The sequence below is a fragment of the Rhinopithecus bieti genome, unplaced genomic scaffold (genome assembly GCF_001698545.2).
Source record: "Rhinopithecus bieti isolate Rb0 unplaced genomic scaffold, ASM169854v2 scaffold_3040, whole genome shotgun sequence".
NCBI classification, from domain to species: Eukaryota; Metazoa; Chordata; class Mammalia; order Primates; family Cercopithecidae; genus Rhinopithecus; species Rhinopithecus bieti.
Genome location: NW_016804657.1, coordinates 9,590,531 through 9,596,691, shown reverse-complemented (window position 1 = coordinate 9,596,691; position 6,161 = coordinate 9,590,531). Strand labels below are relative to the sequence as shown.

The 6,161-nt window shown below is 41.6% G+C and overlaps 1 protein-coding gene and 1 pseudogene across 4 annotated transcripts in view; both read left to right on the top strand.

Annotated features, from left to right (window-relative positions):
* WARS2 (tryptophanyl tRNA synthetase 2, mitochondrial) overlaps positions 1 to 6,161 on the top strand; it is a 119,064-nt gene that overhangs the window by 51,866 nt on the left and 61,037 nt on the right. The window lies entirely within an intron of this gene.
* LOC108528002 (RNA-binding motif protein, X-linked 2 pseudogene) lies at positions 2,031 to 5,709 on the top strand (annotated as a pseudogene).

Here is a 6,161-nt window from a genome sequence, read left to right as displayed (position 1 = left end):
TTTATTTTATTTTATTTTCTGGTAGAGACAGGATCTCCCTATGTTGCCCAGGCTGGTTTCAAACTCCTGGCTCAAGTGATCCTACCACCTCGGCCTCCCAAAGTATTGGGATTACAGGTGTGAGCCACTGCGTCTGGCTCAGGCTTATTTTAAAATTTGGTGACAGAAAATGGCATGCATTTTAAAATGTTAAACAATACAAAAAAGTCAAAAAGGAAGTAATTACTCCCATTTCCTTGTATAACCACTAGTAAGTTAGGTATGTAGGCTGTCTTCCTTGTCAGCTTTTATCTATTTAACAAATGTCTATATAGAACTTTCAGGGGAGTACTGTCATTCCTCCCATTTTACAGCTAAGGAAGTTCCCTGTTTTGCACAAGGAAGCACAGCTGATGCACAAGAAGGCTGGCACTGGACTCACATGTCTGACTCTAGATTTGGGCTACTCACCTCCACCCTGTGCCAATTCTCAGTACTGAACAGGACCTACCTTCTTATTTATTCCATAGTATTTCATTATATAAAAAGAAAACTATAACTTATTTACTATTTCCCCTACTGATGGACATTAGTTACTTATAATTCTTTTTTTTTTTTTTCTTCAACTTTAAAGCTCAAGGCTACATGTGCAGGATGTACAGATTTGTTACCTAGGTAAATGTGTGCCATGGTGGTTTGCTACACAGATCATCCTGTCACCTAAGTATTAAGCCCAGCATCCATTAACTATTCTTCCTGATGCTCTCTCTCTCCAGCCTGACAGGCCTCAGTGTGTGGTGTTCCCCACAATGTGTCCTTGTGTTTTCATCATTCAGCTCCCACTTATAAGTGAGAACATGTGATATTTGGTTTTCTGTTCCTGGGTTTAGTTTGCTGAGGATCATGTCTTCCAACTCCATCTGTGTTCCTGCAAAGGATATGATCTCATTCCTTTTTATGGCTGCGTAGAATTCCATGGTGTATATGTACCAGTATAATTCTTTCATAATTAAATAATCGGGGGAACACCAGATCTTCTTACATTCTTGTGTGAGTATTTCTATAGGAAAGATTTTCATACATTGAATGGTTGGGTCAAAATAAAACAAAATTTTGATCTCTAGAAATGGTCAGATTACTGAGAGCTTACTCTGCGCCAGGATTATACTAATAAACTTGTCACAGTCCTCCTAACCACCCTACAAGATAGGTACTATTATTATCCCTATTTTGTACGTGTTCAACGCCACATAAGTAATTGGGCAAGTCTTGAATCCCGGCAGGGTGGCATTAGATTCTGCCTCTCAACCATGGTTTATAACCAAGCTAGTTATCACAATCATATTTTAGTGCTTGGTTTTGTCATACTATAAGGTTGAATTAACAATCTGAGCTGGCAGAAGGGTCTGAACTGATGCAATTGTGGTTTGTCTACCTGTAGTCTTATATCAGTCTACAGGTTGGATGAGAAAGGGAGCCATGATTAGCTGGAACATGAAACTTATTTGCTCTCGGGAGAGGTGAAATAACAGTCAAAGAAATTCCCTTTTTTGTAAACTATTTTATGCCAGGAAAATAACTTTAGAAATGTGTTTTCCTGTTCGTATTGTGGGTACTTTGTAAGAAATTCACACTGTCTCTCAAAGGTTCAGAACACTTGAGATAGTCATGGAATTATATCATACATTATATATAAGAATTACTGGGCATCTCAGCTTCACTTACCCAAGGCCACCTGATATTAGTCCAGGACTTGGCCAACCAACTGAGCTAACCGTGAGACCCACATACAGTGCTTGACTGTTGAATCCAGACTTCCTGGTAGGAAACATCAGAATGAAGTAGGGAGTTTGCCAAGCAGGGACATGGGTAGAAAAATATATCTATGCAGAGATAATTTTGTCTCCAATCCATTACAATTCTGATATTGAACACTCCTCAGTGGTATTACTTCCTTGGTGATGTCCAGGCTATATATGCTTTCTAAATCCCTGAGCCATAGAGAGTTATGGAATTGGACTTTGCCAAGTAAGTCTACCTAGGCGTTGAAGATGGCGTGCCTACTTGTTGTCACAGGTGTCTTCTCTCACCAGCATAGAGGCTATGACCACAGCTTCATAATCTTCTGTCCTTCATGGCTGCCGCATGTAATATCCAAACTGCTGGGAGCCAAAGCGGCCTCTGCCCATACATGATTAAATCACTGCCTTAGAGATTTCATTATCTTGAAATGTAAATTACTAGCAAGTGAACTTACTCCTCATATTTTTCGTCCTTTTATGTGAGTGTGTGTGTGTGTGTGTGTGTGTTTCAGTGTTTCCTAGCAGGTTGGCAGCTTTGGAAGATAATTATGTAGCAGCTGGCTTAGAACAGTGGTGTCTCATTCATGGCCTCATGTTAGAATCACCTGGGGAGCTTTTAAAACTCCCATTGCTCACGCCAAATCCCAGACTGATTAAATCAGACTCTCTGGGGGTGGTGCCCAGGCATCAGTATTTTTTAAAGCTCCCAAGTGATTACAGTGCAGCCAAGATTGAGAACTGTTGGCTTAGAAGGGACCTTCTCTTTTTCATTCATAATGTTTTTATCTGTACCTCATTTTCCGCAGTTGAAGTGAATTTTAAGAATAGATTATTGGTGCCCAAAAACCTCGCTCAAACTTTAGCATACATCAGAATCACTGGAGAGGCTTGTTAAAGCAGGGTTGCATAAATGTTCTCATTTCTTCTTCTCTGATAAGCCCCACTCTTAGAATTCTTGATTTAGTAAGTCTGGGTTGGAACCCAAGACTGCATTTTTAACAAGTTCCCAAGTCATGATGATACTGCTGGTACTGGGAACACACTTTGAGAGCCTCTGCTCTAATCCCTTCCTCTCACCTTCTTTCTGCTCTTTTCTTTTCCACCAGCGGTGACCAGGGCTGCTACGTCTGGCAGTCCATACAATATCAGTGTTAGGAAAGGCAATGAATGCATAAGGATGTTTGACCTGTTACCCCACCTCAAAGTAATCATACAATTTAAAAAGAATTTACTGTATATGCAAATACAACTTCCTCTGCATGCATAATTGCTCCCCTTAAGTCCTTTCTAATACAAAATCAAAGCCACCACTGAATAGATTTCTGGTGTCCAAAATGGACCTTGGATTCCGCCTTCCTACAGAAACAATTTTATGGATGCTGGTTAGGTACAGATGAAATCATGCTGTTAAAACCATTCTTCAAGAATATTATAGGCTCAAAGAGACTTTGATGGTCTGCTTCCCATTTAAAGAATTCAGTTTCTGAGTTTCAAAGAACCAGTTTTTAAACAAACTCTTAGAATATAACTTAACAATTGCCTGCAACTGAAACATTTGGCTTATTTTGTTTATAGTTATTGAGCTAAAAACAAAGGATTTGGGAAAAAGGATTTGTCATGATTCAGTTAACATTTATTAGGGGACCACAATGTACCTGGCACTGTGCTATTTACTGGGTATACAAAGAGGGAAAAGATAGCCCCTGTCCTAGAAGAGCTCATATTCTAGGCGGGAAAATAAATCTATGGAGCAAATAAAAAAAAAATTACCAGGTTACCAATGTGATATGTGCAATAATGAAGAATTGATGAAGGAGGCATCTGTTCTTCTGAGTGAGAGAAAGAGAGACATTGATGGTGTATGTGGTGGAGCATGGAGCATGTGTGGGTATGTTTAGTAAGAGGAAGGAACATGTTTAAGAGTCTTAGAATCAGGGAGAGATTGTTAGGGCCTAATAACCAAGGGGGGTTCCCCATGCAGAAAAGAGGGTAAAGGGCATTCTAGGATGATGGAAGAGTGTGAATGCAGAGGGTAATACTCTATAGAAGAAAGGCAAGTAGTCAGCTGCGTTCCCCAGGAGGTGTGATTGGAGAATGACTGGGAAAGGCATTGACCACCCCACAAAGTCAGAGTCTTATCTCAGAGGAAGAAATGAGAAGAGTTATGCTAAGTCAGCATATGTGATATTTGCACCTCTAGCCCATATTTTACTATCTTTCTTCTCCTATATATTCCCCAATATCGTGAGGAAGACAGTTTCAATTTCAACAAAATATTAATGCTTTGAAAATGTCTGAAAGTGGTTTTCAGACTGCGCTCTGAGAAGCCCCCTTGTGCTTGTCTGGGGTGAGGTCAAAAGAGCAGTCGGGACCCACCAGAGCTCCCCCACTGACTCTGCTATTATCCATCTACCTCTCAAGCTTTTCTTTGGAAAATTCCACTTATTAGGCACATCTAAGAATATTATCTTTGAAAAAGGGTATGCAATTAGAAAAGTTTTAAAACCAATGTAATTTAATCCTCACATGTTTAGTAACAGTCTGACAACTTGGTGTGGATAGCCACATCTCTCAGCTGCTGGCCAAAGGATAAATGTTCTCAGATAATTAGCTTAAGAGGGGAATCAGGCAGTTGTCGATATGGATGTGTGAGCAGTGATAATTGTTGGTATGATAAGCGTTTAGTTGGCCACGAGAGATAATGACAATATCATATACCCCCGGAATGAACACTTGAAAATCAATGTTAGAATTTTCTTATGAAGGCCAGGTGCAATTGCTCACAGCTGTCATCCCAGCACTTTGGGAGGCCAAGGCAACAGGATCACTTAAGGCTAGGAGTTTGAGACCAACCTGGCCAAGACAGCAAGACCCTGCCTCTACAAGAAATTTAAAAAAAATTAGCCAGAGTATGCGCCAGGCTGCCTTGCCTGGGCACTGATACCTGAATGCTGAGCACGAGCCCACGGAGGTGAGCCCTTTAACTAAGGTAAAGCTGATCAACGAACTGATTGAGTGAGAGGTCCAGCTTGGGGTGGCCAATAAGATGTCCTAGCACTCCTAGTACAAGGACAGCACCTGGATCTTCCTGGGAGGGCTTCCTTATGAGCTGACTGAAGGGAACATCATCTGTGTGTTCTCACAATATGGGGAGATTGTTAACATTAATCTCATGTGGGACAAAAAGACTGGGAAATCCAAAGGATTCTATTTCCTCTGCTATGAAGACCAGAGGAGCATAATTCTGGCTGTTGACAATTTTATTGGGATCAAAATCAAAGGAAGAACTATCTGAGTGGATCATGTGTCTAACTACCGGGTTTCTAGGACTTAGAAGAAATGGATGATGTGACCAAAGAGCTCCAGGAGAAGGGCTGTGGGGCTCGTACCCCCTCACCAAGTTTGTCTGAGAGCTCTGAAGATGAAAACCAACAAAAAAGCGCAAAAAAAGACAAAAGAAAAAAAAGGAAATAAAAAGAGAAAACTGACCGGGAGGTACAGGCAGAGAAACCATCCTCTTCGTCACCCAGAAGCAAGACAGTAAAGGAAAAGGATGACCCTGGCCCTAAGAAGCACAGCAGCAAGAACTCGGAGAGAGCTCAGAAGTCAGTGCCCAGGGAGGGGCGGAAGCTCCCCAAGGCCAGGACTGCCTACTCTGGTGGGGTAGAGAACCTAGAGAGGGAGCTGAAGAAGGAGAAACCAAGCACGAGCACAGGTCCTCAAGCAGGAGGGAGGCAAGAGAAGAAAAGACCAGGGATAAGGACAGAGGGAGGAGCTCAGACACACTTTCTAGCCCGTACAACGGGCGTTCTGAAGGGCGTAGTCATAGAAGTCGAAGTAGGAGCCGAGATAAATCCATAGGCATGAAAGGACCGGGAGCTGCCGGGAGCGGGAGTCTTCGAATCCCAGTGACTGTAGGCATCACTGAAGACTGTTAAGCTCCTCAGTAGATTTGGAAATAATTATGTTTTCTAAATGCAGTCAAGTTCAGTTGGGTTGTTACTATTTTTGTATGTAAAACTCCTGGGGCTGGATTCTTTTAACCTCTTGAGTATTACAGTCATTGAGAGGGCTGCAGTTTCAACAGCTACATATCCTGGATATTCTTCCTACCATTCACTGTCCCTGAACCAGAGTATGTGTCCTGAATTTTGGTTCATAAATATGGCTCTTGAACCCATAGACCCCAGTTAAAGATGGAATTTTCAGGAAAGGGAAAATACCAGATAATTCTAGAATTCTAGTTTTGTGTTTGATATTTAGAGCTCAGCATCGTGGGATCTTTCCAGTTACTAAGTTTGGACAGCTTGATGTGAATGAATGGGGTAGGATTTTTAACATCAACCAGCTCCATGCCCAAAACCGCCTGTTTAAAACATG